At 36.9% G+C, this 24,337-nt stretch overlaps 3 non-coding genes across 3 annotated transcripts; 2 read left to right on the plus strand and 1 right to left on the minus strand.

The window, feature by feature from the left end:
• Positions 1–9,351: 9,351 nt before the first annotated feature.
• Positions 9,352–9,433, minus strand: trnas-cga. The gene has a single exon. It is a non-coding gene; the product is annotated as a tRNA-Ser (tRNA).
• A 1,712-nt stretch (positions 9,434–11,145) lies between these two features.
• Positions 11,146–11,219, plus strand: trnat-ugu. The gene has a single exon. It is a non-coding gene; the product is annotated as a tRNA-Thr (tRNA).
• Positions 11,220–12,728: 1,509 nt separating this feature from the next.
• trnak-cuu lies at positions 12,729–12,801 on the plus strand. The gene has a single exon. It is a non-coding gene; the product is annotated as a tRNA-Lys (tRNA).
• Positions 12,802–24,337: the final 11,536 nt, after the last annotated feature.

The raw sequence follows: 24,337 nt of genomic DNA on the forward strand, positions 1-24,337 counted from the left end.
GCTTGATGTTTAGACCTAATATGTATGTCATATGCATCTTTTTTTATTTAATCTATTTTTGAACATAACACATACAAACAATATTTATAATTATATTTTTGCTGAGATTACCCGACAATTTGAGAAAATTCAGTGTTTTTGTGATCGTTCTAAAAAAAAAAAGAAAATTATATCAGAGTAACACTGACCTTAAAACAAGTGAATGTTTTCTTCAAATGCACTGTATAGTGTCTTATCTGTATCCATCAATGTTCCCTGACCAGCCTTGAACGATACACTGATTGATTGATTGTTCTTCCTTGGGAAGTAACATGTTAACATAGTTACGTTTAATCACCACATTATCTGTGTAAAGCTGCTTTGAGACAATGTTCATTGTTAAAAGCGCTATACAAATAAAAATGAATTGAATTGAATTGAATTGAAGTGTTCACCTGTTTGGTGACAGGGGGCGCTGCAGTGCTGCTCAGAAAATACAGAGACTCTGTACAGTAAAACCCTGTTGTACAAGCATAATTCGTTCTTGAAAATTGCTCGTAGGTCCATTTGCTCGTACGTTCGAACCGATTTTCTCCATAAGAATGAATGTAAAAGCGATTTAATCCGTTCCGAGATCTCATTCGATCGCTTATTTCTGCACTTAAAAAGTATTTGTAGCCTATTTTAACAAACAAATACACTGCACATTACCGTAATGTAAACATAATTGAACACTTACTCATGTGGTAGTGGTTGATTGCGAGTGTGAGATGTGTACCACGCTCGTAACCTTCTCGGTTTCAATGGTAATTCTATTTACTTTTGTTTTCGCAGCACCATCACTGATTTTCTGGGGAGACATTTTTCAAGATTTCTAGTGAAATAAAAATATAACAAAAAAAAGTTATGTTTTTGCTGCACTGAACAACGAGAGTGACCGAGTGATACGTCATCATCTAAGCGACTGATGCTTCACTCCGCCGAAAACGGGGAACCTGCAGCATGGGTTTGCTCGTGCCTTCGAAATTTGCTAGTGAAACAGGGTAAAATTTTGCGAGCAAGGTCGCTCGTATCTCCGTTTGCTCGTACTATGGGTTGTTTGTACAATGGGGTGTTAATGTACTACATTTTCTATATACTTTGTAACATAAAGACGCAGTCTTGCACTTCAACGACGAAATGACGTCATCGCACAATGATGTCACGGTGTTACTTAGCAACTTTTAGAAGGATATTAATTTATAATCCATAACAGTTTTAAAATAAAGATACATTTTAATTTCCCTTTGACTGATCATCTCAGTTCATCTCCTCCAAGTCCTTTAGCGAGTCAAACCTGACAAAGCTTGGTAACATGTTATAGGAGGGTTATAATATAGTAATGTTAATTTGATGAGACAGACTCCACTTTGGACAAATTCAGTCTCCACATTAGACAATCAAAGATAGAACAGCTGCTAAAAGAGGCCACAAATCAAGAGCGCTGCAACCATGTTGTTTTTACTCTGGACAGGCAACACAGAAGATGCTGTAGGTTTACAGAATAATTCACGAGTCACTGTTATATGAACAATAAAACATTTTATTTTTGATTACCGGAAAAACTACAAAGATGTCAAATAATAAAATATAATAGATGCAAACACACAAAGGTACAAATAATATTTCAAAATTATGTATATTTTAGCAAAGAAGGCACAGGTATTGCATTTGTATTTTTGTTATTATTAATAAATCTGATTAAACATTTCAGGAGTTTATTTTCTGTATGTGGTTTGATCTATCGGGTTGTGGTAAAGGTTTTTGTGTGTGTGTGTGTGTGTGTGTGTGTGTGTGTGTGTGTGTGTCTGAGTTTTAGCCTGTGCATCTCCCGGGATCTGATTTTTTAGGTGCCACCCAGTAAACTGCAGTGGATCCAGTAGAATGGGGAATAATACAATCAGAGACACAGGGTTTATTTTTTTAATGTTTATGTGCCAATGTAGCTTTCAAAATTACCAAAAAAAACAATGCCAATGTCTCTGTGGTGCAATCGGTCAGTGCGTTTGGCTGTTAACTGAAAGGTTGGTGGTTTGAGGCCCCTCAGGGACGTGATAGTGGCTTTTGTTAGACACCAAGTGCTGCCGTGCTGCACACCAACCTGAGCTGAGAGCAAGTGGAGGAACGAGTGACTGTTACTGGGTGGTGTGTCTTAGAAAAAGGCTTCTAGGTTTGAACAAGTTTAATACAAAACTAACTTTAAATATCAATATGATAAAAAATAAAAATGCTCCTGAATCCTGCATGTACACAAAACAGACCAATGAATCCCATTTAAAATGCTTTCAGTGATTCTACATCCTGCGTCTGATCTACACTGTGTGACCAAATGTATTGGGACACTTGACTTTTCCACACCACATCAGTAAAGAGCTCCGTTTAGTCTAAATTTGACTAAAAAATAAAGAACAAAATGAGAGATTATATTTCCAGAAATGTTGCAGTGAGCAGAAATGGACCTTTCGGCTAATGGTGTAGGAGACATCATCATTAGCCTCATGCTAGCCGGGTTTGCTAGCGCTGTTTTTGTGTTAACTAGTTTCTTAGAATATTTAATTGAAAGTTGACCAAAACCAAATACATTCGACAGACACTTATATTGTGTTTATAACTCACTAAATTTTGAATATTTAGACTGAGGATGAAGACTATTAAAGCTAAGATTAGTTAGCCGGCTAGTTAGCCTAGCTCAGTGGTTCTCAAAGTGTGGGCCCTCTAGTGGAGAATAAAGATATGACAGGTGGGGCGCAATGAACGGCAGGATTTATTTATTTATTTACTTGTTCTTCATTAATAAATTTCACTATGAATAAAGTTCATACACACAAAGTAGCACAAACAATGTTGTGAAAATCTATTCAATGGATAAATGTGTGACATTGATCACAAAAAACAAACAAACAGGTAATTCAGCACAAGCAGACAAAAAAACGTAGATGGTAGGAGCAATAAACCAAAAATTCAGCTTTAAAGAAAATATAATTGTGGTTTGTGTTATCCTGTTCCTTTTGCCACATCTTATCTCTGAAACTTTTTAGATGTTGCTAAACTAAAAATTAAATACAGATCTCATCTCAATATTAAACATGACTTGAGAGTGACAGTATCAAGTCTACAACTCAGTTGTTAAAAGATGTATGAAATGCATTTGCTCTATTTTACACAGATTGCAAAGTGACAGAAAGGCAAAGTGATAACACAATTACACCTTTCTTTTCTCTATTTTTGTTTTTGATGCTAGTTGATGATCATTTAGAATTGGTTAGTTTAATAAATTAGACATTTTTCAACTTGAAGTATTTTATTATACTTTTTTGAGGTGACAGAGGACAGGTGGGGTTTAAAAATCAACCCCTCTGAAGTGGTAAATGCAGAAAAAGATTGAGAATCACTGCTAAAAAACACAAACAGAAGTCACATTAGTACAGAATGGAGCATAAAGCACGTCCGGATAGTGCCGCTAGAGGGCAGTGTGAGACTGAGAGTTGAGGATGTGAGCTGTGTGAAGCTGGGATCAATAGTCTGTTAAGGGGTGGGAAGAGGGAAAAAAATGGGAAAGAAGGAAAAACAGGAAAAAGAGAAAGAAAAAATTGAAAAATGGAAGAAAAAGAAAAGGTAATGGAAACATGTCTTGCACATTTCTTATGGTTGTTGGCAGATTGATGTATATATTTTATAGCAAACTGCCTTATGTGCTTCCCAGAGAGAATCTCTGATGTGAATGACGCTGGTTCGAATCCCTCAATAGTGCACAAAAATACTGATGATGTGAATAAAAATACATCACTTGTCACTCATGTTCATTAATATCTTTGTGATTTGACTGATTTTTTTTTACTGGAAATTCCAATAAAGTGCATAAAATGCATGTTTATTTCTTTTGTTAATGTACTTATTTAACCTTTAACACTTTTATAACAAAAGTTTATTTTTCATTATATGGGACATGTTCTGTATTTATCTTTTATATTTATATTCTACTTAATAATAATAATAATAATAATAATAATGAGGATGATAATGGGTTCAGCAGGTTTACAGAATAATTCACGAGTCACTGTTCTATAAACAATAAAACATTTTATTTTTAATTACTGAAAATGCTACAATATTACAAATCAGTGTATATATTAACAAACGTTATTTAACAATAGATATAATCAAGTACAAAGATTAAAAAAATGATCCTAATTGGGTCTGAAACAACAACCTAATGATAAATAACTATAGATTATAATAGTAGTAAATCCACAAAATAAATGGTAAAATAATATCAAGTCTCTGAGTGACTCAAAACACCAGGAAGAAATGGTTAAAGGAGCAGAACTGGAAGAAACAGCAGGTCTGGATGCAGATGAAGGACTGGCTGAAGGAGATGAACTTTGACTACCAGGCTGTAAAGACACATATTGTATATTATGAACTTAAGCATAATAATGATGATAATAATGACATATGAAGATCTTTTTAAATTACAGGAATCTGCATTGGTACATTTACATTAGGTTTGGCTGCTGAATTGTTGCTGAAGGATTCACCAAACCGTGACTTGTAAAATCATGTAAAATCACACATGTGCTGGAAATGTAAAGATCTGATTTCCCTTTTAAAGAAAACACAAATGATCTTCTATTCAATAAAAGACAATATGACTATAAAAGGCTTTGGGGACGTTCCAGAGATAATTGCGTGTGGAGTAAATACTGAAATATGAAAATAATGAATGAGCAGTGATAATGTAAGTGCAGGCTGTATAATGGTGGGGGTGGAGGTAGAGGGCGCTACAGCAGTAGGAGTGGAGTAAAGCAGGTGGAACACTTGCAGCAGGTGGAACACTTACGACCTGGTAAAAGAACAATAAAGAGTGTGGAAAACAGGTTTTATTCACCTTTTAGTCTTGGTATTTTTTACAGATCTAAATAAGAAGAAAAATTGCAAAATATACATACAGTGAGGAAAATTAGTATTTGAACACCCTGCTATTTTGCAAGTTCTCCCACTTAGAAATCATGGAGGGGTCTGAAATTGTCATCGTAGGTGCATGTCCACTGTGAGAGACATAATCTAAAATAAAAAATCCAGAAATCACAATGTATGATTTTTAAACTATTTATTTGTATGATATGGTTACAAACAACTGATGTATTTGGGAGTGTGGATGAGAGAGCTGGTCTCATATTGCTCCAAAAAAAATTATTAAGTTACTGAAAATAATTTGCATTGTTTAGTGGCTGTTTCTCTGATGTAGTGACTGTCAGAGTAATGAAAATACTTCACCATGTACAGTAATTGGGTAACAGTAGGTGGCGCAATAATGACATTGTTTATTCATGACAAACACAAAGGTGAATGAGAGAGATCTCAAAGTGAGCTACCTAGTAGCTGAACTCGTAGCCTAATCAAAAAAAGCCCCACACTGTGGCAGAGACATTAATGCTACGTGCCTGCAAAGCCGCTGTCAACAAGATGCTCGTCCCTGACGCAGTTAAAGAATTAAAAGATTTTTGTAAATTTACCCCCTTACAAAGAAATTAACAGTTTAGAATTTTTATATTAGATTTATTTTAACAGAGAGACAGAATATAAAACAAATATGCTGTAACATTAAATTATATATTAAAAAATTATATATTTTAACACAAAAATAGAGTTATTACTGCAAGTCAGTGTTAAATAGTAAAAAGACCCAAGTCAGGAACACACACGCAATCTTCCATTTATTTAGTTCACCCACTGGTAACACACACAGCAGGTGAATTTCGGCATGAGCGTGTATTCCGACCCAGACCAAACTCTAATATTTCATACACTGTATTTATACCAAGAGATCTTTACAATTCACATGATCATGGTAGATGAAAAAGTTCACTCACTTAATTTGATTACAATATATACATTATATTGTAAATTGTAGTGTTAAAGCGTCATTTTGAACACAATACTGTAATTTTTCATGTTTACTTCTTTACAATTTTTATATTTATTTTAACTGATTAATTTATGCATCTCGCAATGCATCACGGAAGAAATACTTCCATGACGTCTTCAAAAGCATAAAAGGCTTCAATCATGTTAAAAAAGCTTTCCTATAAGAATATTACTGTATAAATAATAGAAACATGTTGAATGGAAAGATTTGACGGTAAAACTTACAGATAAAACACGATGAATCTCTGGATTCCGTTTCACATCAGCGTCATTTAGCCACGCCCACATCGCATGTGCCGTAACAAACCTTTTCCTCGTTTTAAACCTATAGATGTATGTAACAGGTGTATAATTTACCCTGTTCAATTTACATGTCCTGTTTCAATTCATACTAAACTGTTGATTTGTCTTGTTTATACTCATATCTGTGTTTATAAATGTAGTTGCCTGATCAAAATGGGTGCTTCTCTTGAATGCCTTGATAATAGAAGCTGATGTCACTTCCTGTCCTGACTCCTCCTCTTCCCTTTCTGTATTGTAATCTCATTGGAGTGGTGGGTTTTTCCTAAATTTATGATAAACTGGTTTAATTTTATATTAATTACTTTTATATTTATTTATTATATATTTTTGGTTGAAAGAAGCAGAAATAGAGGACAGGGTAGTGTGGAGGAGGATGATCCGCTGTGGCGCCCCCTAAAGGAAGCAGCCGAAATTATTTTTAAATTTTTTCTCACTGAAGTTTTTGTGTGAGGTTTCTTTATCTATCTGTGTGAATATTTTACACTTTTGTTTGTATTTTTATGAATGTGAGGGCACATGGTGATAAGTCTACCACACACACAATAAGTGAAATATCACCACAGCGGCTGCTGATTTGTTGTGTGTTTTTTAGAAGAAACATTAAATACTTCCAGTGAGCTGCAGTCTGCAGTCCCGTGTCTGATTTCACATCACAGCACACAGAGTCAAGTATTTCAACTGGTGTCGTCGATAGTGATGAGCGATACCAATCATTTTCTTTTCAATCCGATACAGAGTACTTTCAAGACGAGTATCTTCGATACAATACTTCTATGAAATATGTATAAACTGTTTTAATACCAATCAGCGGCTTTGCAGGCAGGTAGCATTAATGTCTCTGTCACAGTGTGGGGCTTTTTTTGATTAGGCTACGAGTTCAGCTACTAGGTAGCTCACTTTGAGATCTCTCTCCTTTACCTTTGTGTTTTTTTTATTAATGTTGACATCATTAATTCTTATGTCATGAATAAACAAGGTCATTATTGCGCCACCTACTGTCACTCAATTACTGTACATGGTGGAGTATTTTCATTACTCTGTCAGTCACTACATCAGAGAAACAGCCACTAAACAATGCAAATTATTTTCAGTAACTTAATAATCATTTTCTATGAGACCAGCTCTCTCATCCACACTCCCAAAAAACATCAGTAGTTTGTAACCAGACACACTGATAACATCCTCACACATCTCCTTAATATCACACATCTGTACTCTGGTCTGAGAGAAAAAAAGAGAGAGAGAGAGAGAGAGAGAGAGAGAGAGAGAGAGAGAGAGAGAGAGAGAGAGAGAGAGGAAATAGTATAAAACAAACAGATGATTAATAGTTTTTACACAGAATTAAGCAAAAATTAAGCACTGATAGTGCCACTAGAGGGAAGTGTGAGACTGACAATTGTCAATGTGAACTGTGTGTTACAATTCAACTTTTTCTATATCTAATGCAGTTCTTCTTCTTCTTTTCTTCTTCTTCTTCTTCTTCTTCTTCTTATTATTATTATTAGTGTTATTAATTTCTTTTACTTCATGCTTTGATCTTCAGTTAAAAAGTCCAAATTTACAATATAGAACTACTGCAACATTTCAGTGGTAACATACAGCATGTTTTTGTAAAGTAAGTGACTAAAAACTCCAAAGGAATTTTCTTGTCACTTTATATGAGTTGTTTTAGAAAAAGCATCAATTAAATGCAGAGAAGCCCCTTTTTTAATAACACTGTTTTTGGTCCTGTGTATTTGGGGGTGTTTTAATTTTAGAGCATGTTGTATTTAATAAACTTTGCATGTGTTTAAATGCTTTTCCTTTTTCATGTTTTCTCCATGAAGTGTTTACTAAGAGCTTACGAGCACCTGGGCTTTGTTTTGCAACTGATCCTGAAGCAGAACAAGATCACATTTAAGCGCGTTCCCTCAGCCGTCACCAAGTGCCTTAGATCAGCTTCCTCCATCATCACATAAAACCTAAAAATGTGATCTCTTTATAAATATTTTTTATAGATTATAGTCATAACATTGTATAATTTTGTACATAAATAAATAAAATACACAGTAGATCTGCACAGCGTTACTCGTTCTCTCTAATAGTTTATACAGTGGCAGGTCTTCAGTCACAATCCCCTTCTTAAAGACAACACAGGACAGTGCAAGACAACACAAAACAGTGTAAAACATATACACAAGACACAAAATAGTGATTAACGAAAGGTGTGCATTTCTAACTGCTATTTTCTTCTGGAAAATCCCATCTAGAAATAATTTCTAGATGGTATTTCTAGTGTTAATATTCAGACTGCATCTAACCATTATGGTGTGGGAGTGTCTGTTTGTATTACTCACATTTAAATCACACAATAAACGCTACAAAGCCACAAATCTAGGAGACAGTAACATGAGAAGTGATGCAGTATCATGATATAATACCGTATTTTCCGGACTATAAGCCGCTACTTTTTTCCCACGCTTTCAACCCCGCGGCTTAAACAATGAAATGGCAAATTTATGGATTTTACCTGTGTTTTTCTCGGTTTCACAAGCTTCAAGCCAAAAAACTGAGCCCCATAACATTAGAGCAATGAAATTGCCGAAAGGGTTCAGGTGAACCAATAAAATTCTTTATATCAAATCGGGTGCGCTCTCACTGAATCATAAATATGCATGAGGTTCCTCTGACGTTTGACCTGCCGCTCACTCGGACTGTCAACAGGAAAGGCGACGTCACACTGAAAACAATCGGGCATGAAAAAATGCACTTCACCTGTGTTCTGAGCTGCACGGCATCGAGAGAAAAGCTTCACCGATGGTGATTTTTAAACGCACGATGATGCCAAAAGATAAACTCCCGAGAGAAATTGTTGTGAAAGGAAGGAGGAAGACAGTGAACAATGACTTTCTTGGTAGGCTACTGTTTAGATACAAGCCGTGTAACAGACACTGTCTTTCGTTAAAGCCTGTGTAAAGTTCATTAGTTTTAATGTAGGCATCTGCAGCTTATAGACAGGTGCGGCTTATTTATGTTCAAAATGAAAATCTTTGTAACATTCAGTGGGTGCGGTTTATATTTGGATGAAATCGGTTCATACAACACTTTAACTTAAAGCAGAACCACCGCGAGCAGGATTTGAACCTGCGTGGGGAAACCCCATTGGATTTCGAGTCCAACGCCTTAACCTCTCGGCCATCACAGTAGTGCTGAAGCGAGTAAATGGAAATGAAGAGATGTCTTTATTATTCTTTCATAGTTCGTCATAGTTTCACCTTAAAAGAAGCATTTAGAATTTAACAGTGTCTCTGACAAACATTGGCTAAAAAAGAAACCCTCAAAGTATCTGTCCCAGACGCACCACCCTGCCAGCAACAGTCACTCAGTCCACTCAGTGCTTGGTGTCTAACAAAAGCCAGAACTGGGTGGGTTTGGAAACCAGCCTTTTGGTTAACAGCTGAAAGCGCTAATCAGTGGCGCCATTGGCTGAGAAAGAAATGGAAGATCTTGCACTGATTAGCTGTCATTACAAGACACACAGCGCACAAACGAGCTTCCGAGATCAGACGAGATCGAGCGGTCTCAGAGTGGTATGACCGTAGACGAGAATTGCTGATTCAAATTTCCAATTTATTTTTGTTTGTTTGCTTATATGCCTTTTCTGCTATTCAAGTTCAACTTTTATCACAATTTATTCACCACAGTAGATGTTTATCCTTAAATTAAGCATGAAAGCATATAAAATGTACATGAGTCCAAAAATTTGCCCAGGCCCTCAACAGTTCTTTATAAAAGTTTAGAAACCCCTCTGTTATGTAATTCTTTGTTTTCATCCACAATATTTTGTCTTCAAGGTCGAAGTTGCTTCACTTGTTTAAGAAAAACCCCATTTTTGCTTTCCATGACGCGTTGCTTTATTCATCCATGTACTGTTTTATCATTTTCATTTATTTGTATTTGTTCCACATATATTAACCCCAATCCTTTCTTCTCTATTGCTCCTATTAAGGTGTTGTATGAAATTCTTGTGGTCTTCCGTTCCCATAAAAAATCGAAAAAACTTTTTTTACCCTTCTTTCCGCCCACAATGGGACAGATGATGTGTATAAAATGTATCATAGTTTAGAAATCATTAAAATGTTAAGATCTAACTTTATTTCTTCTGCTGTCTCTGTTAAAAACGCCGCCCTTCTTAATCTCATGTATACCGTTTTATCATAATTTATTTTGGCTCCTGATCTCCTGCAGAACTTTTGTACCGTTTGCATTGCTTTTTTCACCCCCTCCAGATTTTTGACTAATATCATTGTGCCAGCCGCATATTTAAATATTTTATTCTCTTCTCCTTTGATGCCTAATCCTTTTATGCCTTGCTCTTGTTTTCTAGTTAGTCCAAAAGGAACCACAATTAGATGTACAATTAATGTATGGGTCATATACAAATACAACATGAATGGGTCCAAGAGTAAACATTCGAGATCAATTGCTACTGTGGACAGTGGTGCCTAATGTTTGTTAGTTGCAGCACTGCTTTGTTATTGCTGTAAGAGTAGGACTCTCAGAGCATTTGCTGTCAACAGTTGTGTGTTGCATGCTAATTTCAACAGAATTTTGGTGGTTTGTTAAAACTATGACCAGATATTAGATAGAACGTTTTCACTGCTATGGCATGGCTATTGTTTGTCGATATGTATCTTATAACTATATTTAACTATATTTGTATTTGACCATATTTTATGTTGAGGACCTTAGCAAGTCTCAAATTAATGGTAGAACTAGCATCAAGACAAAAATCAAATCTATGCTTCTGCCTTATTAGCTGTTAGTTTGAATGCATATGTCCAAGCAATATTTTTTTTCTAAATCTAAGAGCAAAGAATTACAACAGCTGGCTGAATAATCACTGAGTGGCATCGTGGCGCTGTAGCTTAGTTGGTTAAAGTGCCTGTCTTGTAAACAGGCGATCCTGGGTTCAAATCCCAGCAGTGCCTGGTGCAGTTGTCCTTTGCTGCTTCTTCTTGAGTGCCTTCCAGTGTTTTCTTCATGGCTTGAGATTTAACATTGCAAGTGGATAAGATGGTTTCTCTGGGGCACTGAATGGTGAATTGCAGGCTTTACTCTGACCCTTTTAAAAGCATCATAGTATTTTTAGCAATGGAAAAAACTGTGCTTTTATACAAACTATGAGCCAGCCATTAAGATGAACAGTTACGAGATAGTAAAATACACCCGTGTGCACTTTTGGGCTCTGTGGCACAATGGATAGCGCTTTGGACTCCTAGACTCAGCGGTAGATCTTTTTAAAAGGTTGTGGTTTCGAGTCCCAACTGAGTCGTTGTGTTTTTCCACTTGTCTCTCTAGTAACTTTTATTGTGCACCAGGTAGATTTAAGAGCCATATTGCATGTGGCATGTCCGTGCTTCTCGTACTAAACAGAAATGCTTTGTCGGTTGTGGTTTTCAAAAAAAATCTCCTCTTGTTCCACATGGTTCTACTCGTTTGACCAAAACGTTGCTGTACCCTAATCAGATGTTCCAACACATATTCCTGACACAGAATCATTCCATACTTTGTGCTCACACATCCAAAGCCCACACTTATCTTCTGATTAGCAAAGATTAGGAGCATGGGCACAACTGTTTTTTCTCATTGGCACAACCATTTATAAACTGCTTGTGTTGATTCAACTGGCAGGCAATGGTGAATTCTGAGGTGTTGATTACATGGGTATTTCTTAAATCCAAAGTAAACAGTCCAATGGTATAATAATTGTTCAAAATATGATTTTAAAATCTCTTACATGAAACCAATACAACATTTCTTGGGTCCAAGAGCAAACGATCTAGATCAGCTGCTCATACCACTTAGGACAGTGGTGCTTAATGTTGGTTAGATGCAGCTCCTCTTTGTTATTGCTGAAAGCGTGGTACCACGGCCATACAAACTGCAATAAAACAAACTTTCTTTCGGCTTCTCCCGTTAGGGGTCGCCACAGCGGATCCTCCGCACTTTTGATTTGGCACGTTTTTACGCTGGATGCCCTTCCTAACGCAACCCTCCCCAATTTATCCGGGCTTGGGACTGACACTGAGAGTGGCTGGGGATGGTACCCTGACCGGGAATCGAACCTGGGTCGCAGCGGTGGGAGCGCTGCGTCTTAACCACTAGACCACCAGGGGACCATACCAACTATACAAACTGCAATAAAAATCAGCTAAATTGAGTACAACTGCACTGTGATTTCAACCCAAAACATTATAGACCTTTTTGTCAATGAGCAAACTGTTTGTGGTGGTACAACTCCCTAGCAATCTCAAATTCTGAGGTTTTTAATAACATAGATATATCTTACAGTCAGATTGGACAGTACATTGGTACAGCAGTTGATCTAAATCAAGTAAGAAAATCTTCTTACACTGAAGATAAACAACAGGCAACAGGGCCTTAATTGTCATACATTCTCAGAGCAGTGGCTCATAATAACACCCTTCACGCAGCTCGCCTCGTTAGTGCAGTAGGTAACACGTGAGTCTCTTAATCTCAAGGTCGTGAGTTCAATCCTTACACGAGGCAAGTTTTCTTTTGAAATCTTGATCATGGATTGTGGTTCCACAGGCAGACAAACTGCAACATAAATCAAGTAAAACAGCTACAAGTGTTTAGTCTCATCTGCACAAACAATTATATACTGCTTGTGTTGATTAAACATGCAGGCAATGGCAGATTCCGAGATCTTGATTACAAGAGGTTCCTCTTACAACCAAAGTGCACAGTCCAGTGGTACAGTAATTGTTCTACAAAAGATTTAAAAACCTCTTATATTAAACAAATACAACATGCATGGGTCCAAGAGCAAACAATCAACATCAATTGCTCCTACCACTAAGGACAGTGGTGCCTATTGTTTGTTAGTTGCAGCACTGCTTTGTTATTGCTGTAAGAGTAGGACCCTCAGAGCAATTGCTGTCAACAGATGTGTGTTGCATGCTAATTTCCACAGAATTTTGGTGCTTTGTTGAGACTATGACCAGATATTAGATAGAAAGTTTTCACTGCTATAGCATGGTTATTGTATGTCGATATGTATTTTAACTATATTTGTATTTGATCATATTTTATGTTGAGGACCTTAGCAAGTCTCAAATTAATGGTAGGACTAGCATCAAGACAAAAATCAAATCTATGCTTCTGCCTTATTAGCTGTTAGCTCGAATGCATATTTCCATGCAATATTTTTTCGCTAAAGCTAATAGCAAAGAATTTCCATTTAACAGCTGGCTGAGTATTTGCCAGCTTGCATTGAGGTGCTGTGGCTTATTTGGTTAAAGTCACTGTCTAGTAAACAGGAGATCTTAAGTTCGAATTCCAGCAGTGCCTGATGCAGTTGTCCTTTGCTGCTTCCGCTTGAGTGTTTTCCAGCTATTACTTTATGGCTTGAGATTTAACATTGCAAGTGGATAAGATGGTTTCTCTGGGGCTCTGAATGGTGAATTGCAGGCTTTGCTCTGACCCTTTTAAAAGCTTGATAGTATTTGTTAGCAATGGAAAAAACTGTGCTTTTATACAAACTACAAGCCATCCATTAAGATAAACATTTCCGAGATAGTAAAATACAGCACTGTGTAACGTAGGGCTCTGTGGCCCAATGGATAGCGCATCAAGACAATGGACTGGTTAAAAGATGACGAGATGCCAATAAAATCAATAAAAAAGAAAGAAAAGGAACTGCAGAAAGAGTTTACCTGAAGGAAGTGACAGTGGAGGCAGGACAACTAAAAGATATGAGAGTATCAGACATAAATAAAGAATTAACAGAGCAGATTGGTGAAGGGAGGATTCTCGTAGTGCGTCCCAAACAAAATAAGTCGTATGAGGTCACTCTGGGACAATAAGAGGACACTGAGTATCTCTTGGACGGTTTGGTTATCAATGGAACCAAGTGTGAGGTCAAAAGACTGCAAATAGAGACTATGTGGTTTCCTTCATGCAGCTGCCTATCTACTTTACTAATAATAAAATTATAAATAAATTGTAGGGATGGGGAGTTTTCCCAATATCCAAAATAAAAAGAAGAGTGTATCCAGGCACCAGCATTGAGGACGGGACCAGGTTTGTGAAAACGTGGCTCCCAAAAAAAGTTGCCTCTCTCCCAATATAGAAATAGAAATGGCAGAAGGCCTGCAGTACTTCCAGGTTACGCACAGCCATCAAGTAAAACTCCTGCCGGCTGTGCATGAGCCCGAATCATTTGGTGAAGGATTGCCCAGATTTTAAGTGCTTTACCTGTGAGAAGAGAGGGCACATTGCGAGGGACTGCAACGCAGTAACGTGCCCGGATTGCAATCTGCCTTTAAATAAGTGTGAGTGTTGGATAGGGAATGAGAAGGCGGAGGATGAACAGCAGGTGGATGCGCAGTTGCATGAACGAGACAGTGAGTAGCGAGAAGAGTAAATAACAACACAAGAGGGAGAAACAACAATGGACAAGGGCGTGGACCAAGAAGGAAAGAAGCACAACAACCAGGAGGATCACTTACAGCAGGACGGGGAATCTGAACCCAAATAGGACTAACTGAAAGTTTGCAAAACGCTTTGGTGGAGAAGAAGGACCAAGAGAAGAGACATCGGTGGACATGCAACAGGACGGAGAATCATGGACTCAAATGGAGTTGACGTACAGCCTGCAAAATGACCTGAACACAATGGAATCTGACCATCCAGCATGTAAGGAACAAGCAACAAGAATAAAATATGAAAAGGGAAAAGAAAAAAGGAGGACAAACAAGTAAAACCAATGAAAAGAATGAGGTCAGTAAAGGTAATATCTAATGTAGAGGCTGCCAGAAAGAAAGTCCTTAAAAAAGACATGATAAAGACTGAAAACAGGTTTGACGCGCTAAAGGACTTGGAGGAGATGAACTGAGATGATCAGTCAAAGAGAATTTAAAATTTATCTTTATTTTAAAACTGTTATGGATTATAAATTGATATCCTTCTAAAAGTTGCTAAGTAACACCTTCACATCATTGTGCGATGACGTCATTTCGTCGTTGAAGTGCAAGACTGCGTCTTTATGTTACAAAGTATATAGAAAATGTAGTACAGTACAGAGTCTCTGTATTTTCTGAGCAGCGCTGCAGCGCCCCCTGTCACCAAACAGGTGAACACTTCCCAAGGAAGAACAATCAATCAATCAGTGTATCGTTCAAGGCTGGTCAGGGAACATTGATGGATACAGATAAGACACTATACAGTGCATTTGAAGAAAACATTCACTTGTTTTAAGGTCAGTGTTACTCTGATATAATTTTTATTTTTATTTTTTAGAACAATCACAAAAACCTGATAAAATTTCTCAAATTGTCGGGTAATCTCAGCAAAAATATAATTATAAATATAGTTTGTATGTGTTATGTTCAAAAATAGATTAAATAAAAAAAGGTGCATATGACATACATATTAGGTCTAAACATCAATCATCGATTTTAGATGCATCTTCAATGGAATGAATTTGTGTAGGCAGAACACATCAATAAAAAGGAACTACATACCTGTTTTTACTAACGAGTCACAAATGTGTCTACTAATAAGTGTCCACTTAAAATAAGCACTGATAACATTTATCATCACCCCTTCAACATCCAGCATCACGTTCATCACCCTATCAGTCGCCACGGCTGCTCATCAGGGATAAATGCACACCATTCACCTTTACTGTTGATTTCTGTAAAGCTGCTTTGAGACAATGTCTGTTGTAAAAAGCGCTATAGAAATAAACTTGACTTGACTTGACTTGACTATCAGAAACTCTCTTCACCTCCACTAAACTCTTACTAAACTCTTCCTTCAGAATCATGAAAGAAAAGTTTAAACACACCTCCAATGTTCCTGGCCTTACTCCCTTTTTACTTGGTCTCCTAAACACACAACATATCTACCTTTCTCCTCTCCATCATATCAGCTACCTCTCTCCCTTTACCAGTCATAGTACCAACCCAAACCTCCACTCTCCTACACTTCTCCTTTTCCTGCTGTCTCTGTAGACATCTTGATTTGGCACATGTTTTACACTGGATGCCCTTCCTAACGCAACCCTCCATTAATCCGGGCTTGGGACCGGCACTAAGAGTGCACTGGCTCATGCAACCCTAATGGCTGGATTTTTCTTTTCAATCTGTCTAATTTATATTTCCATCTGCCTGCTTGTCTAAATTAACAGTTTTTTGTCTGTCTGTCTTTTCCACTATTAGGTAACTATCTACTTGTTTATTCTGTATGTCTGTGTTTAAAATACAAAGGGGAATAATTATTTTATTTATTGTTTTGATTTCTAATGAAAATTAAGTCTCTGTCAGAAGTGGCCTCCATGTGGAGACCAGAACACTCAGTTTCCTGCAAGGTACAGAAGCTTGAGTCGGGCGCCTTAGACCGCTCGGCCATCCTGACATACAAGCATGTGTTTCTTATCCCCTCAGTGGCTGATAAAACTATTTTTACAAATTTCTGTCTACTTGTTTGTTTTATCTATCCTTCTATTTGTGTTTCTTATCTATCTACGTCAGTCTTATCTGTTTTTCTGTCTGAATGCATATATATGCCTGCTCATCTTTCCTATCAATCTATTGACCTATTTTATATATCCATCTGCCTGCTTGTCTGTATTAAGGTCATTGACGGATAAGACTTTTTAATAGGCCAATTTTAAAATACCAGAAATATGGATATGTTTGGCCATTTTCTAAACATTTGGAATGTAGTGTACACATGCCTTTATAAAGAAAAGTAAAAAAATTTACATTTTAGTGTTTTTACACCTAAGTTAATAATACATAGCCTTAAAAAAGTCATCTGGGGCGACCGTAATTTATCTCAAAATTCACATTTTTATGTATCATTAAGACTAGTTGAACTCATATCAGTAAGTAGATAAACTGATGAAGAAAGATAAACTTTAGTGCCCTTTCATTTTATGAAAACCATTATTTCACAAGTTTATTTTATAATATCAGAGTCTCCCTCATAGTCCAGTTACAATACTGATTTTTACTTTAAAAGCAAAAAAACTGAATTAGCATTTATACAGATATTACACATTCAACAATAGCATACCACTGATTAATATTTGAGGCTAAACTGATGGATATTTGGTTATGAATTTATTTATTTATTCATTCATTTGTTGGTTACCCCACATGACATATGGTCGCCCCAAATGATAAGAAAACCACAGGTATAAAAATTTCAGTTAAAATGTACACAAAAGAGTTCAAGACGAAAAAAAATTTAACTCTTTTTATTCAAATAACATTTCAACATTTAAATATAACAAATCAGAAGGACATTAACATTTAATTATAATTATATAATTTTTATTGCAACACACATTAAATGCTTCAAGAACTTAAGAAGCTGAGTAAAGAATCTCTTTTTTGGAACCTTTTTGATTCATTGGACAGGGATGAACACTACTTGCATCTCAATTAACCTTTCAACATTCAAATATCACAAATAATAAGTTTCCTTTTCTGGACCCATTTAGCCACATAAGGCAGTGATGAACACGACTTGCATTTATCTAAGCTGAGGTATTTCTGAACTTCACCCAATCTCTTAGAGTCAGCTTTGAGAAGCGTGATGTTGCTGGCTCAGGCTCTGAGATCACAGCATGCACATCTTTTCTGTAGTAGAAAATTAAATCTACAGTTTGTGGCCACATGAAGAGGTTTTTGTCACCAGATTGTAGCATACAATTGACCTGCACTTCTTCTCCCACAACCTCAAGCACTTGGCCAACATAAGGCTTTTCATCATAAATGACAATGACAAACTTGCCACAAAGATCTAGTTTTTCTTGTTCCCTAGGTGGTTGAGGAGGAGAGCTTGGGGGATTCTCAGTGTTGCACACAGTGCGTCTCACTCTCAGGTCTACTGTTACGGGCTTGTAACAAGGGCATGGACTCCTCTCTGTTTTCCTACAGAAGCATGACACAGTCCTGTGAGTGATCTTTGAAGGCTGGGTAGACCAAACCTGGTGTATTTTAAAGGTGCCCTTCACAGCCTCCAAGTTGTCAGGAATTAGCTCATCACACTTTTCAATGCTTTCTCTGTTTACCCAATAGTGTGTGATGCTTGAGCCTAATCTTGTGTTCAGCATCTCATAGAGTTGTTGTGGTGTCTGAAGTTCACCACCTCTTTGGACAAAGCGATCTGCTTCTCTTTTTATTGCCCCACCAATCCCATCTGGGGCCCCTTTCCCATGAGACTTTTCTGAATAATTCCAGGTCACCTTAGTGAACCCAGAAAGGAAAGGGACAGTACTGAGGAGGTAGAAGTTGTTTTTATTCCGGTACTGTGTAACCGGCCCATCACTCTGAATGTGGAGGGTTGTGATCTGTGGGAAGGTTTCACAAAGCTCTCCTAAGATGGGCTCTAGATGTGCCCACACCGCCCGCTCGTCATGGCGCAGGCTGTCAGAGAGTGTTGCATAGGATCTTTTGCCCTCGTCTCACCTTTTCTGGCCCTTTCCTTTTCTTTTCTCATCTTTGCTAGTTGTTTCCTCAGATTTATGTTTAGCTTTCTTAATTCATGCTTCTCAGCCCGCAGTCGTTTACAACGTTTCTCAGCTTTCTTTTCTCTATCTTTTCTCTCTGGTGTGGAGGACATATGTGGATGGAAATCCTCATTTTGAGGTGGAGCATCCACCACCACACACCCCCCTGGACTCTCTTGCTGCCCCTCCACTCCTTCTACACCTGCTGGATCTGGCAGAGTGTTCTCTATGGATTGAGGTGTAAGGTCCAACATTGCCTTCTCCATCTTTCTTCTCTCCCTGTATCCTCTAGATGCAGCCTTCACTTGTTTCTCAGATTATTCCTCTCCCTCTCTGATAACTCATCTGACTTCACATATGGAATCTTCCCCTCATGCTTTCTTTTTTGGTAGCTGAAACAATAGTGTACAGAGTTGTTCATCAACAACAAGATAAACATTCTACACCTGTGCTCTTACCTCCTTTTTTCTTTACCTCTCTCTTGTCCTTGCAAGATACTTGCTGCAGGGTCGGAGTTGACTTTCTGTCTATGACGAGCAGTCTTCTCTTTGCTTGTTAATCGTGCCATCTAGGAAATAGGTAAAATAGGTTAAAACTTGTTTTAAATGACTAATACATGTATAGTCACATAAATAGAATGTCATTGTGTAGTTTTTTTATTTATTTTGTTTGTTTTTTTTTTACATTTTTCCTGTAGGATTGTACTACAACAACAAAAAAATGTTTATCCCTATAAAAGGAATGGAAAATGGCTGAATTAAAAAAAAAGATTAAATATACAAATAATTATGCTTAAACAATTAACTCTATGTATATAATTGATGTATAGAATATGAAAACTACAAATATAGGACATGTATCTATCATTTAAAACACTCAGCAGTGGTCGCCCCACATGATACTCGGTCGCCCCATATGATGTTTTCAAGTTCACTCAAGTATAACAGGCTAACAGTTAGCCTCATAAACCAAACTAGCTTCTTCTAGTGACAAAGCACTATCAAATTTATCATCAAAATATAGATTTGTGGGAAAAATATATAATTCACAGTTTTGGGGTGGTCGCCCCACATGATGACCAAAAGTGACTACGACATTACAGCAGTTAAAAAACAGCTTTTTCTTACTATATGAGAGAGACTGATTTACCTTACAGTTGTTTCCAGGGGGTCTTCACTTGTGTCTGGCTGATGCAATATCCCATCCTTGAGATGTTTTTGAAAATAAAGGTCCCAAAATTGTGGTTTGTTGATGGTCGCCCCGGATGATATGGATAGAATCAACTTAATTCGGACAACATTCGTTTGTATATCATGATAGAAATATATGTGCAAATGCTTTATAGTTTTGTCAATGGATGTAAAACATGTTTGAAATTATGCCAACTAGGAAAAGGGATATATTTAAGTTGATTTAAACTGTTTTTAAACCAGTTGTCCTAACAAAAGTCAAGGCTGGACGGTCGCCCCATATGATGTTTTGGCACTTCGGATAGCAGAAAAATGATGAAAAACTAAAAAATTTGGAGAAGTTAGAGTGGTTTGGTAGGTGAAGAAGGTATAACAAGTAGATGAGAAATTTTTATGTATTTTTTAGTTTTTTTTGCAAAATAAAATTAACCCGGACAGAAAAACGGGGCGTCACGTCATTGACCCATTAGCAGTTTTTTCTGTCTGTCTGTCTTTCCCACTATTAGGTAACCATCTACTTGTTTGTTCTGTATGTCTGTGTTTAAAAGACAAGGGAGAATTAATTTCATATTTTTGTTTTGATTTCTAATGAAAATAAAGTTACTGTCAGAAGTGGGATTTAAACCCATGTGGAGACCAAAACACTCCTCAAGGTATTGAACCTTAAGTCTGGTACCTTTCAAATACTAGTCTGTCTGTCTGTCTGTCTGTCTATCTATCCAGCCATCTATTTATCTTCCTTTTTGTCTATCTATCTGTCTGTCTATTGTCTGATTGTATGTGAATCTCTTAAAAGAAACAAGAAACAAAAAAGCACTGAAAACATGTAATGCTCTGAAAACTTTAAAATGTATGTAATATTTTAATGTACAGTGTATTTATTTTTTTTTGTTTTTCTCCATAAGTAAGTGTAAATTTAAAGAGTATGTAATACTTCTTGTTCTTTTGGCATTAATAAAGAAATGTATATATATATATATATATATATATATATATATATATATATATATATATATATATATATATACACACACCGTATTTTCCTGACTATAAGCCGCTACTTTTTTCCCAGGTTTTGAACCCCGTGGCTTAAACAACGATGCGGCTAATTTATGGATTTTTCCTGGGATTTTTTTGGTTTCACAAACTTCAAGCTAAAAAACTGAGCCCCGTAACATTAGACTAATGAAACTGCCGAACGGGTTCAGGTGAACCAATGAAACTCTTTATGTAAATCAGATGCGCTCCCACTGAATCGGGCCGCACCACATCATAAATATGGATGATGTTCCTCTGACGTTTTCCTGCCGCTCACTCGGACTGTCTACAGGAAAAGCGAATCATTCGTCACGCTGAAAACAACCGGGCATGGAAAAACTCTGTTCTGAGCTGCACGGCATCGGGAGAAAAGCTTCACCGATGGTGATTTTTAAACGCACGACGATGCCAAAAGATAAACTCCCGAGAGAAAGTGTTGTGAAAGAAAGGAGGAAGACAGTGAACAATGACTTTCTTGGTAGGCTACTGTTTGGATACAAGCCGTGTAACAGACACTGACTTTCGTTAAAGCCTGTGTAAAGTTCATTAGTTCCAGTGTAGGATTTATAGACAGGTGCGGCTTATTTATGTTCAAAATAAAAATCTTTATAAAATTCAGTGCATGCGGCTTATATTTGGATGCGCTTAATAGTCCAGAAATTACAGTATATATATATATATATATATATATATATATATATATATATATATATATATATATAAAATAAAAATAAAAAGTCTTTGCAGGCAGGTAGCATTAATGTCTCTGCCACAGTGTGGGGCTTTTTTTGATTAGGCTACGAGTTCAGCTACTAGGTAGCTCACTTTGAGATCTCTCTCCTTCACCTTTGTGTTTGTTTTTCATTAAAGTTGAAGTCATTCATTCTATTGTCATGAATAAACAAAGTCATTATTGCGCTACCTACTGTCACCCAATTACTGTACATGGTGGAGTATTTTCATTACTCTGACAGTCACTACATCAGAGAAACAGCCACTAAACAATTAAGCAAATTATTTTCAGTAACTTAAAAATAATTTTCTGGAGCAATATGAGACCAGCTCTCTCATCTACACTCCCAAACATCATCAGTTGTTTGTACAGGATGAAGGCATATAAAATGATACAGTGTTAAATGAAACCTGACACACTGCTCAACATACTCACACATCTCCTTAATAGGCCAGATGTGTGAGCTTTTTTACTGCACACCTGTACTCTAGTCTGAGAGAGAGAGAGAGAGAGAGAGAGATACATCATAAACATATTATAAAACAAACAAATTATTAAAAATATTTACTCAGAATTAAGCAAAAGTCAAGTACTGACAGTGCCACTAGAGGGCAGTGTGAGACTGACAATTGTCAATGTGACCTGTGTGTTACAATTCAACTGTTTCTATAACTAATGCAGTTCTTTTTCTTTGTCTTCTTCTTTTTCTTCCTCTTATTATTATAATTATTATTATTAGTGTTTTTAGTTTATTCTACTGGACTTGTAAAAGTCCAGATTCATAATATAGAACTACTGCAACATTTCAGTGGTAACATACAGCATGTTTTTGTAAAGTAAGTGACTAAAAACTCCAAAGGAATTTTCCTGGCACTTTATATGAGTTGTTTTAGAAAAAGCATCAATTAAATGCAGAGAAGCCCCTTTTTTAATAACACTGTTTTTGGTCCTGTGTATTTGGGTGTGTTTTAATTTTAGAGCATGTTGTATTTAATAACCTTTGCATGTGTTTAAATGCTTTTCCTTTTTATGTTTTCTCCATGAAGCGTTTACTAAGAGCTTACGAGCACCTTGGCTTTGTTTTGCAACTGATCCTGAAGCAGAACAAGATCACATTCAAGCGCGTTCCCTCAGCCGTCACCAAGTGCCTTAGATCAGCTTCCTCCATCATCACATAAAGCCTAAAAATGTGATCTCTTTATAAATATTTTTTATAGATTATATTTATAACATTGTATATTTTTGTACATGAATAAATAAAATAGACAGTAGATCTGCACAGCGTTACTCGTTGTCTCTAATGGTTTATACAGTGGCAGGTCTTCAGTCCCAATCCCCCTCTTAATAACATCATTATGATGCCACAGCTATAGAATTATACAGATATGCAGTATAACAGAGCGCTGCATCACAGACATTTCATACAGCGTGAATGAAAGCCGTTAACTAAAGCAGGAAACCCAGTGAACACAATTCAACAAGTCTCTTTTCACTGTAGCCACAGCTGCACCGCCGCATTCATCATCTCTAGCAGAAGCTTCAATATTAACCTCATAAAATATCCCCTGGTTTCCATGTGCGCTTATGCATTTTTTCCTTCTTATGCTTTTCTGGCTCCTCCCTCCATTCACAAACCAGCATCCAACCATCACAAACCAGCGTCCAACCATCACAAACCAGCGTCCAACCATCACAAACCAGCATCCAACCATCACAAACCAGCGTCCAACCATCACAAACCAGCATCCAACCATCACAAACCAGCATCCAACCATCACAAACCAGCATCCAGCCTAAAGGCTTAACATGGCACTGTCTGATTGTTTATGGTTTGGTGTAACAGACTTTGAGAAACTTTAAATATTTCAATAGAAAGTTCTGAAAAACAGCTCATGTGAGACGGCTGCCTGGTCTGCATCCTGCAGGAACAGTTTGTGAGAAACTCTGACTGGATTTCAGTTTGGCTTCTTTAATTCTTCTTGCTCCTGTTTCTCTACAACATCTCTGAAATACAACCCCAATTCCAAAAGAGTTGGGACTCTTGCAGAGGTGTGAAGTAATGAAGTACAAATACTTCAATACTGTACTTAAGTCAATTTTTCTGCTATCAGTATTTTACTTCACTATTTATTTTTCAGACACCTTTTCACTTTCACTCAATTAATTTGTACATACATATCTGTACTTTCTTCTTTTTATCAGTTTAATTCTATTTTTTTGACATGATCAATATTTTTTCTTCTGATTGTGCACCATTTTCAGCACATCAACATGTTTCTTGTTACGGTGTGACTTTTCAAACTTCCACTGGTGTATCATTTCCTGGCGCTCAGTCACCACAGAGGGTAAAAGTGTGTATGAAGGGTGTGTGTTTGATCATCCACAATGCTGGAGGATTTGAGAGACCAGGTGAGTTTCTCCACAGGTGAACACAAGATTGTTGAGTCTGCGCCAATCCATTATCCACTGCATTTCCTGTCTGAAAGCCGTCTCGTTGTTCTTGATGATGAGACTCACCATAGTCATGTGACTGGTGAACTTGATAATTTGAGCTGTGCATTGCAGCACAGGCATGAATCACAGTGTGAACAGCTGGTG

Source organism: Silurus meridionalis, chromosome 3 (genome assembly GCF_014805685.1).
Source record: "Silurus meridionalis isolate SWU-2019-XX chromosome 3, ASM1480568v1, whole genome shotgun sequence".
Taxonomy (NCBI): domain Eukaryota; kingdom Metazoa; phylum Chordata; class Actinopteri; order Siluriformes; family Siluridae; genus Silurus; species Silurus meridionalis.